At 44.6% G+C, this 11,917-nt stretch overlaps 1 pseudogene; it reads right to left on the reverse strand.

Moving 5' to 3' along the window:
- Window positions 1-1,713: 1,713 nt before the first annotated feature.
- LOC134384440 (YTH domain-containing family protein 1-like) lies at window positions 1,714-10,238 on the reverse strand (annotated as a pseudogene).
- Between the last annotated feature and the right edge of the window lie 1,679 nt (window positions 10,239-11,917).

Below are 11,917 nucleotides of genomic sequence, written 5' to 3' on the forward strand. Positions count from 1 at the left end.
TCTGACACGTGAACAGACAGGAAATAGAGATGAACTGTGTGCGATTTTCCATTTTGAAACAAGACCAAAACAGTGACTGTGTTTGACCAAAACGGTGATCATGTTGCAGGTCATCTCAGACACACCTGCAGTGTGAGGCAATTTGCTCTGATCCAGCTTTCTTGATAGTGAATAAGTGTAAATTTGAGGCATTTTGTCATACTCTGCTATTTCTCTTTTGCCTGAAACTTTGTATTGTGTTTAGTCAACTTTTATTGAGCACTTACAGTATGCCAAAGCACCATGCCATACACTAACTATAGAATCAGATGTAAACGAGATGCTGTCCCTGCACTCTGGGATTTTACTGCATGGTAGAAAGAGATAAATACAACAAACAAAAAACTTAATTTTGATGCATACAATGTTAGGAGTTTGAAACCTTGAAGGAAAAAGGGTTGGTTAACTCTAGAAAAAAAGCATATTAGGCACAAGGGGTTTGTTTTATTTTGCCTCAGAGGCAATTTTGCATATGCCAAAGAAACTATTGTTTTTTAAAAATTTTTTAAAGTCAAAAATTCAAAACTGTAATTTTTCCTAAAGTTTTAAAGTGCATAACCTAATATTCCTATTCTATTTTGAGCAATTGTTCACTGTGACTTCTAGAGAACCTGGTATGAATGGTGAGTCTGGCCTCATTTACAATCTTTATGTTTTTAAAACCTTTAACTTGCATTTGCAAATTTAATATATTCCATTTCCTTCCAAAGTATTTTAACCTAATAAACTGAACCTCCTGGAGTACTAGGTAATTCTTACAAATGTAATAAATCGAACTTATAAATACAGTGAAATTTAACTTTACATTAATTTTCCAACTCAGGAAGATTTCAACTTAAAATCACAAGTCTAACTCAAATAATCTATATGCATGTTAGAGTTATAAATCTGAAATTCTAATAGACCAACTTATTTTGCACATTAAAAATAAATAAAAGAAATTCATGTATATATGTAAATAAGAAAAGAAATTCATGCATATATAAGATGTATTCACTACATGCATTTTGCACACAATATTTCCCTAAAAATCATCAACTCTGTAGAGTCACACTTCATGTTAAAGTACTATTGAATTATAGGGGAAATCAGGCAGCTAGTGACATAATACCAGTTGTGATCAGACAAATGAGTTGACGAATTCCCCAAAATAGCAAATTAAGTTCGTCAAAATAGTTGTTAGAACATACGGAAAGCGCCCAAATCTGCAATTTATGAATTAAAATTGTGATCCTGCAAAATAAGTTTTAGGACGGCTGGATTTATTTAATACCGAGAATAATTTTCATTGATTCCTATCACAGAAGGATTTGTTGAATATGTTAATGCTGTAAACGAGAAAACAATTTAGGGGGAAACGCACACACGAGTAATTCCATCTGACAAAATAAACCACAGTGACGCCAGATGGACAAAAAACCGGAAAACGCTGTGAAGAAATGGATGGGGGGGGCGTCGTTAAGGCCGCTGAAGAAAATTCCATGTGGCTTTGGCTTATTAAAATATTTTACACTTAAATAAAAGACGATTTGAAGCAGACCTTTGCCGAGGAAGACAGAGAAGCGCGTCCCAAGAGGTCGCAGGCGGCGGGAGGGTCCCGGGCGTGCGCCGCGGGGCCACGCGGCGTCGCTGGGGAAGGAAGGGACGGGCCTTTGCACCGCCGGGAGACCCGCCTCAGTGGCTGCAGACGCCGCACGTGCGGGCTGAAGACACGGGCGACGCGGACGCATCCGGAACTTCCAGCCTCCGTCGTCCTTCCTGCACTGACGGCATCTTCCAGTCCCCTGGCATCTCAGCGACGGTGAGAGCGTCAACCCACGTTCCGTGCGTCTGTCCCGGTTCTCGGTTCTCAGATACGCCCGGACAGCGCCCAATTCTCCTTTCACTCCAGCCCCTCGTGAACTTCCCCTCCTCGGGCTCCATCCTCCTCCCGGGACAGCCCAGGGGGCTGGGGACCCACTGCTCCTCCCCTGCGGCACCCGGGCCTGCTGCCAGCTCCAGAAGCCCGGGCGTCACCGCGGAGCCGCCCGCTGTCCCCAGCGCCGGGAGGAGCCAGGCCCGGGCCGGAGGCTGCGCCCGCGGAGGCAAAAGTGCCCGGCGGCCGGCGTGTTCCTGACCCCCAGGAGGTGAGATTTTGATTCTCCTAAACGTTTAGACTTTTCCTGACACTGACAAGACGCTTCCCCACGAGGAAAGACGGTCCACGTGACCAAGGCAGTCTCATCCATCTAGTGTGCGCCGGGGTGCAGCGGGTGCAGGCGGTGGGCACAGGGCAGAAGGGACTCTGTGCCTCCCACTCAGTACCACTGTGAACCTGAAAGACAGTGACAAATAAGTCTATTTAATCAAAAAGAGCGAGCGTGAACGGCGCACAGGCACGAGGCAGGAAAAAGTGACCTTCTGTGCACACAGGAGATTGTGGTTGAGACGTCACAGTCTCGTCCACAATCCTCAGCCCTGTTTATAGTTTCCATGTGGATTGCTCCATAACTTCAGGAGCCAGGTCGTGTCCCTGGATTATGTTATGTTTATCACCTAACTCGAGTCTTTTACAGAACGCTACCGTCCATACAAGTTGCTCACTTGATTGGATTTTGCAAGACTTTGGTTTTTAAGATAAGTCCCTGTTTCTTCTTTACATGTAAAGGTCTCTGAATAATTTTATATATTTCATTGGCCCCCACAAAACTAATATTAAAGTGTATTTCTTTGAATCCTGTGTGTTTCACAAGGTTTTAACTCGTGATTATATATTTACAAGATCATTTTAATAACAATGCCCCCTAATTTAAGCTTACAGAAGAGATGTAAACAACTAATTGCACTATATGGCGAAATATTTAATTGTACAGGAAGCTCACATAAGACAATAATATCAAAGGATGATCTGACTCCTGAAGGGACAGGTATGCACGTGTTTTCAGAGCACTTGACGACTGGGAAAAGTTTACAGTGTTAAATAGGCTAATGCTGTATCACCAATAGAGAAAGAAGTAACAGTAAGGAATGAATTATGCTCAAAGATATACAAAAACGTTTAGCATAGAGTAGTGCCTGGCTTTTGGCACAGTGCTTAAAGATTATTTCTTGAGTAAATTAGCATGAGTGGGAAAACACACACACGTGCACACACAAACCGTGTGTTTTCCTCTGCTGTTGCAGCACTATCAGCAACACGTTAGACAGACTTCTGTGACCATGTGTGTGGGGATTTCTCCCCACCAGCAAGCAAGCAATTAATTCTGCAGCAGACACCAGCTGGGTATCTTCTGATTTAATTACATTCTGACTCTCTCTACCTGGAGGTAGTGTCAGATCCCACAGGTTGAGGGCTCAGTCCCCAAGACTGCACCCTATCGCAGATGCCAGTTGCAAGTCCCGGCCTCTGGAACTTCTAACCAACCAGCTGTAAACCCAGGTTTCCACAATTCCCTCCTTGGGTTCTATTAGTTTGCTTGAATGACTCAGAACTCAGGGAAACACATACTTACATTTTCTGTTTTTTTTTAAATGAAGGATATTACAAAGGATACAGATGAAGAGATGCATAGGATGAGGTATGACGGAATGGGTACAGAGCTCCATGCCTCCCCAGGGCATGCCATCCTCCAGGAGTCTCCATGCACTCAGCCATCCAGAAGCTGTTCAAACCCAGGCCTCTTGGGTTTTTATGGAGGTTTCATTACACAGGCAAATTGATTAAGTCATTGGCCATTGTTGAACTTAACCTAGAGCCCTTCTCCCCTCCCTGGAGGTTGGGGGTAGGACTGAAAGTCCCACCTTGGTCTTTCTGGTACTAGCCCCCATCCTGAAACTACCTAGGGACTGCCAGCCATCAGTCAACTCAACTCGTTATCATACAAAAAGACAGCACCTTGGAGTTTCGAAGGATTTTAGGAGTTGTATGGCAGGATATGGTAAAAAGACTGAATATATATTTTTACAATATCACAGGATGAATATATTGTTAAACACAAATTATCAGAGGTCATTGTTTTGAACTATGTTCCTGCACTAGGCTCCAGCAGACCAGACTAAAAAAAACCAAAGTGGAGTCACTCCTGCTAATTCCATCTCACTTAGGTTGTGGTCTGACCCGAGAAGTCAGGAGAAAGAGAGAACAGCCAATTTCCAAAACAAGCCAGTTTAAATCTTCAATAGGTATGATAGTGACGTCTCCCTCTGCTTTAATCCTTACACAGAAGAGATAGCCAGAACCAACCTGATGTTAATTAATCAGCTATTTTTCCATTATTCTCTGCCCCTGTCTCTACCTTACAAGCAAAGTAACTTTGAAATGACCAATCCACTCTTTGCTCTTTGTTTCTGCTCTCTTCAGCCTTTTTCTGACTATAAAGCCTTCGTTGTTTATGATAAACTTCTGAGCACTTCTCTGACTTTGTGGAATGGTGTTTCTGGAAGATGATCTTCACAACTGACTCCTGATAAACTTCATAAAATTTCTGCCTCCACAGCCTTAATTTCAGTCAACAACATGAATAGTGAATAAATACAGCCTTAAGAAAAATACTCATAGAAGAACATTAGTTTGCTGGTCCTAGAGTGTGAAATACAAGGTGTGGTTATGGAATCGGACCTATAGTAAAAGAAAACACATTTTAACCTACTAAAAATCCCCTGTTCTCCACCTGTTCATCTGTCATCCCTCTTCTCTCAGAACCCCTGGTGACTTCTGTTTGACTGTCTCTATAGTTTTGAATTTCCAGCATGTCGTAGAGTTGGACCAAGCAACATGTAACTTTTTCATACTGGTTTCTTTCACTTAATAACATGTACTGAAGATCCCTTCATGTCTTTTCATGGCTTTCTTTTCATCACTGAATTATATTTCATTGTATGTCTGGACCACAATCTGCTTATTCATTCAGTTTTAGGCAATTCTGAATAAAGCTGGTATAAACATTCTTTTGCAGGATTTTGTGGGAGAATTAGATTTCAAATCAATTGGGTAAATAAGGTTGCTGGTGGAATGGTGAGACGACGTTTACCTTTGCAGGACGGTGCCAAGCTGCCTTCCACAGTGGCTGTGCCACTTTGCATCCCCACCAGTAATGAATGAGAGTGTCCCTGCTGCTCTGCAGGCCTCGCAGCTCGTGGCCTTGTCGGTGTTTTAGATTTCAGCCATTCTAGTGGGTGTGCAGTTGCGTCTCCTTGCTGTCGTAATCTGCAGCTCCCTGCTGACAAGTGATGAGATCTTTTCATATCCTAATTTGCCATTCCTGTGTCTTCCTCATGAGGTGTTTCGATTTTTAGGCCCATGTTTTAATTGGGCTGTTTTCTTTTATGTGGCTGGCCAGGATGGGATGGAACCCTGGGCTATTTTCTCATGGTTGAGTTTTAAGAGTTCTTTGTATTTTGGGATGCAAATTCTTCATCATATATGTGTTTTGCAAATATTTTCTCTCTTATTTTGGCTTGTCATTGGATTCTCTTAACACTGTCTTTCACAGAGTAGAAATTTTAAATTTTAATAAAGTCTAAAATCGCTTTTTTTTTCTGTCATGTAATGTGCTTTTGGGGTTATACCCCAAATTTTCTCCTATAATTCCTTACAGAAGTTTTATGGTACTGTGTTTATTTATTCAATTTTTTAAGTTTAAATTTTTATGGTGTCTGGCTGGTGTGGAGATCCAAACCTGTGACCTTGGGGTTATAAGGCTGTGCTCTAAGCAACTGAGCTAACTGGCCAGCCCTATGGTATGGTGTTTAACTCTTGTCTTGGAGAAAATTTTTATGACAGGTGTGAAGGGCTGTGTTTAGATTTTTTGTTGTTGTTTTGGCATGTGGAAGTCCAATTTTTCTAGCACAATTTGTTGAGAGACAATCCTTTCTCCGCTGAATTGCTTTTTTTTCTGTGTCAGATCAGTTGCCTGTATTCGCGTGGTTCTATTTCTGGGCAGTCTTTTCTGTCCCATGATCTGCACGTCTGTTATTTCACTGACACTGCACTGTCCTGTAGCTCTGTAGTGGGTCCTGTGATCTGGCTGTGTCAGTCCCCAACTTTGTTCTTCTTCAATGTCATGTTGACAATTCTGGGTCATTTGCCTTTTCATATAAACATTAGAATTAGTTTTTCAATAGCTACAAAACAGCTTGCTGGGATTTTCATTGGGATTGTGTTGAATCTATAGACCAAGTTGGGAAGAATTGACATCTTCACAATAATGAGGTTTCCAGTCCATGAATATGGAGTATCTACTTATTTATACAAATTCCAGTTCAACTATATTAAATAATGGAGGGAATTTATTTACTCCCATAATTGAAAATGCCCAAGGGAACAGCCTCCAACATAGTTTCACGTGGAGGTTCATGGTTTTATCCTAGGGCCTTTGCTCTCAGCTGGCTTCCTTCCTCGTGCTGAATTGAGCTCTAGGATTCCAGGCTTCTGTCCTTCTCCCTCACTGTGCAGAACCTTCATGCAAGCGTTTCCAGCAATAGTCCTGGATCCATTCTGATTCGACTAGCAGAGGTCACATGCCCATTCTTAAAGTAGTATTTCTGTGGTTAAGTTGTATATTCCATTCCAGGGCAGGGGTAGAGGCAGCTTCCCCAGAAGCATGTAGATTTACAGATGGAAACTTGGTGCTTTTCTAAAATGTTGGGGAGGCAATCATATATGTACAACTCCAGCATGGAACCAAAGAGATAGAAGCCAGGTTGTTGAAGGCCTTAACCCTAAATGGGTGATAGAGAGTAATGGATCAGTCTTATAGGGGAGAGTGAGATGGTGAGGTTTGCATGTCAGAATTTTTTTCTGTGGTTTAGGACACAATGAACCTGTGCATGCCTCGAGGTAGATGAGGAAGCCGTGACCGTGGTCCTGGAGAGTGAAGCTGAGGAATTTGAGCTTGACTGTGGCTATGGCAGTGTCAGGGAGAGTGAGAAGGTGAGGGCAGGTTACAGACAAGTTTAGGAATTACAAAAAACCAGCAAAAAGCAATAGGATGATTTTCTTATTTATCTCATTGGGAATCCCATAAATTGGGGAATAAAACATGCTACAACACAAGTCTGGAGGCACAGTGGGGCACAGCTGGTGGATTACTTTGGGCATGTTGAATCTGGGATGTCTTTAGAGGAAATATCAAGTAGACAAGTAGATTTGGGGATGTATTAGAGTTAGGCTGAGGGCAAAGATTGTTATCATCATATATGGAGAAATTAAACCAAAACCAAAATTAGAGTATCCTCGACTTTTTTTTTTCTAAATAGGTGTTGTTTATTAAGGCTTGTATTCTCCTAGAGGAAAGTTATCCAATGTTGTCCATGACTCTATATAGGCAGTAACAGTTCAGAGAAAGTGACACGTTCTAAATACAAGTCTAAATAATACAGCTTAAACTTTGACTCAGAGAGTCTTTTGGAGTAAATAGTTTTCAGGGTATCTGCTCTCTAAGACAGGAAGATCCTCTACAATGGCACATGAAGGTTCGGTGTGCTAGAGCATCAGGCGTCAGCACCATTTTCATGCTTAAACTCAAACTCCAGTTGGTGGCAAGTTCTTCAATGGTCTCTCATTCCACAAAACATGACAGCAAACTCATTTTCTAAAAGTTTTTTCTGTTTGTTTTTTGCATTTTTTTACCCATTCAACAGGAAGAAAAAGATTAGACACACACAGTGAAATTCACAATTGGGGGTGTCAAGCACCACACTGTACTACAAGATCCTACATTTAAAGCTCAGTATTATTGGTACGAAAACTTAAGATGGCATTAGGATTCTCGAGTGAAGTAAAAGGGGGAAATTAAAAATGATGTGCAAACAACTAAGAATGCCTGAACACGGAACCAGACCTAAAACGTCTTCCAAATCCTCTGCATGTTGAACCCCATCACCACTCAGATGGATCAGACAGTGGGCCGGTGAGGGACACAGCAGCCGCTTGGTGCAGGCCACCGATTATGAAAGGACACTCTTCCAAGAAAGCAAAATCATGCTCACCAGATTTGAATTTTAAAATTTATCTGTCTAGTAAAAAACCAAATGGGCAGATTAGCCCTTTAGACAGATAACATAGTTAATAAAAACCAGCTGAACAAGGTGATCACTAACTTTGACTTCAGTGTTTGGAAGAGATTTCACAGGACACTCTAAATGGTTTCTTGTGTTTGCTATAAACCAATAAAGGGAAAAGAAATACCAAGTCTCAAATAGAGATACTAAGTGACCGTGGGTGTAAGAACAAGAGCATAATTTCTGCCAAAATTTTAAAAACAAAACCTTTGGGATGTATAAGGCTTTTTGTTCTATTTGTTTTTGAGGATACTTATATTTCAAATTAGATCAGTCTGATTGATAAGCTCAAAAAAATACCCCTTTATTAGTGAGTTCTACAATATCAAGTAATACCTAGAAAAAGTACAAGTGCACGTGGATCCATTTGGGCAAAAATAAACTACAAAGAAGGTAACGCGGGCGACACGCCGGGCGAGGCAGGGACAGCACCGAGCACACAATTTGCAAACGTTTTACAAAGTCAGATGTTGAAACGTGAGAAGCCGGTTTCCCCGCTGTCTGTTTCCATCCTGCGTCCCCTGCGCCTCCTGCTCCCGCCCCTCCCGGCGCCGCTCCTGGTGACAAAAGCGTCGCAGATGGAGGCGGTGCTCCTCGGAGGCGACGATTCTCGGCGCTTGCTTTGCTTCCTCCGAGGACATCTGGGAGTCGCGGGACTTCGTGACCGCTCCTGGTCGTTATTCTCCTGGCTGCTGGGCGCGACCTTGACAAAAATCCACTTCACGTCGGGCTTCCCCTTCCTCTCGTCCTGAGACCAGACTCCAGCACTGGTGCCTGGTCCGGGGCGACTTCCTCTCGGCCGCCCCACAGAAACGCCATCCCGTGGACGCCGAGCAGCCGGCAGCGGGCCCTGTCACTCGCGGAGCGGAGCGCAAAGCTGTCCGCGCGCCTGTCGCCGCGCTCAGTGCTCCACCGACTGGGGCACTTCCTGGAGTGACGGGTGTCGTCCTCGGCGTGGCTCTCTATGGTGGACACACCCCGCTTTTCAGGTTCCAGTCACAGTCTTTAGGATTAGGGCTGTGGGCAGCCTTCAGCTTCTCAAGGATGGGGTGCGAGTCTGCACTCGGGGCAGAGCTGGGCGGGGTGTTTCCAGGACCGTCACTCGCGCTGCTGGTCCCTGCACTCTGCCCACATGCTGCCCTTCTGCTGTGAGGGACGACCCAGCGGCTTGGGGTGGCTGCTGAGGGCTCTGATATTATGGTTGGGCTGATGGGGGAGGCTGGGCTGGGAGAGGCTGAGCTGGGGCTGGGGGACAGTCTGAGGGGACCAGTGTCTGCTGGGGGCCTGGGGCCTTGGCAGCAGCCCCTTGTTATCCCAGATGCTGATGTCCATTTATGCTTTAGGGGTGGAGGGGGCAGTGTGCCTCCCATCACAGGCCCAGTCTTTGCTTTCATCTTAGGCTGGGTTTGGCAGGCTTGCTGGCAATGGCCGTCCATGAGGTCGGTTTTGAAACTGGCATGTTACATTTGTCCCACTGTTGCAGAAAGGACACCAGTCAGCACCACGTTGTTGACAACGGAGCCCACCATTTTGACTGCAGAGGTGGTAGCATCCCTGATCTTCAGGCCAACCATGCCCTGCTCCAGGCTGTTCATCCCAGGGGCCTTGTTTAGTGTGTTGCTGTGAAAATCTGTCTGGCCATCAACCACCGTGCCACCCAGGCGGCCCGGCAGGTAAGGTAGCTGCGTCCATGTGCTGGATTCTGAGTCTGCTGCCCTTGAGATCCACTTGTCTCCCATCTTGAGAACACAGGGGCTTTGGGGGGAAAATTAAACCTTTCCTGATAGATGTTGTTCCCCAGGTCTCCGGGCTGCCACAAAACAGCGTCACGCATGAGATGATCATCCTCATTACTGCGCTGTCTGCAGGTGGTGAGCTATGGAATTGGAGGGTCCCCTGAGGTGGACCAGGCACCTGAGAATGAGGAAATCCGTGGGCGGCGGGCACCAGCCGGACAGGTAGGGATCGCTCATCAAGGGGTAACTCTTACTCTGATTTGACTGTCCAGAAAGGTAGGGCTCAGAGTCATTGTCATTGACTGACTCCTTCTGATGCAAAGAACCATTCTCTACTGGGGGTCCATGCTCCTGGCCAACATGCTTCATGAATAGCACAGCGAAGCTGGGGTGCTTGTGGGCTCGGGTTGTGCCCGCTTGCATGGCCCTGAGCTGGCCCCACCGCCAACTCCCCAGGCCAGGTGTGGCAGCAGCTGCTGGGCATGAGTGGTGGCACTGATGGCACAGCTAGCTGGTTAGCTGGCAATTTAATGAACATTGGGCAAAGACTGCGGGAGTCATGGAGCTAAAGTCAGTGATCAGTGGGGGAGTCCTGCATTGGCTCAGCGGAGGCCAGTGGCTCTGAAGGGTGTGCCTGCTGTGGTGGCACTGTCAGCCCGTGGGAGCCGTGGCCTTGGGACAGGCTGAGATGGACTCAGAGCACAGCAGCGGGGCCCTGGTCAGTGTCCTTCCTTGTATTAGAAGAGCTGCGGTGCTCATTCTCACGGCAGCCTGTACGCATTGGCTCTTATTGTAATACTCTTCTTTAACTTGTTTGCTCATGGATTAGTTTGTTAAACCAGAGATCAGCAAAGTTTTTCCATAATGTGCCAGATAATAAATAGTTTAGGTTTTGATAAAGTCTCTGCTGCAACTGCAAATAATTACATGCAATATTATAAGTGCCAAACTGGGAATATTCAAAGTACTGTGAGAGCAGAAAGCAGTGCCTAATGCTATAGCTCCTTGAGAATAGCATAGGTTAGCTGGGTCCTGTCATGACTGTAGGAGTCACATCAGAAATTAAAATCACAAGTTCAATCATTTGGAAGAACTTTCTATCTTACATAGGATAAAATGTCATAAGTTTTTACTCTATTTGGTCACATTGGGGTCATGTTTAGGAAAAGCTTGTTGTGTCTTTGGGTTTGTAGAAGGGTCGACACTTGTGTTTGAGGCCTGGTTCTGCCACCGATGGGGTCGTTGGTGCTTTTGTGTGATACCCATGACTTTGCTCTGCTTCTTGTTCCCATCAGTAAAAGGCGACAGTAATTTGCTCATGAGCATCTTATTGAGATTTGGTGACATAATGCATAATAAAGTACCCTGCACATTGTCTGGCAAATAACTCATGCCCAGGTTTCATATCTTCTCATCCTTAGATGAGATGAGATAGAATCATCATATGTAATGAGGCAAACATAAGAAATAAAAGAGCTAAGTACAGAAGGTACATTACTTGAAAATTCCTAATCTGAGAATCCCGTGTTATAAAGTTATGTGGTGAAACAAAGTCTGGATAACATAATAGAGTACTTCAAAAAATTTATGAAAAGATTTGTATTATCTTTTAATTGTATTTTTCCCTGAACTTTTTGAAGTACTCTTGTATAAATTCTCTCTGAGGAACGTGCACATTCCAAAGCTAATCCGCCTGCTTGGCCCTGGCGCGGTGCCTGGTGCATCAGTGTTTGGCTTCTCAGTTTCCTGCTGGCTCTCGGGTGCTGCAGGCCCGTGGCAGCACGATGCAAGTGAATGCACACGCACGCCACCCGCACAGTGAAGACGCAAATGGTCAGTAAGGCGATGAGAATAATTTTGGAGAATTCTCCATAGTGAAACCGTTGTCAAATGAGGTAAAGTTAGAACCGTCAATGATGAGAGAGGAATGGTGCCAATTATGCAGTGAATGATGCTTCCAGCAATGAAGACGTGAATGTCAGAGGGTTGAGAGGAGTCTGGGAAGTGCTGAAGTCCCTTTTCAGTGTTTTTGCCACCGTCACCCCCTCTTCATAACTGTCCTGTGGAAAAGGTAATGGAAAGGAAAGGAGAGGATCTGATAG

The sequence above is a fragment of the Cynocephalus volans genome, chromosome 8, assembly GCF_027409185.1.
Source record: "Cynocephalus volans isolate mCynVol1 chromosome 8, mCynVol1.pri, whole genome shotgun sequence".
Lineage (NCBI taxonomy): Eukaryota > Metazoa > Chordata > Mammalia > Dermoptera > Cynocephalidae > Cynocephalus > Cynocephalus volans.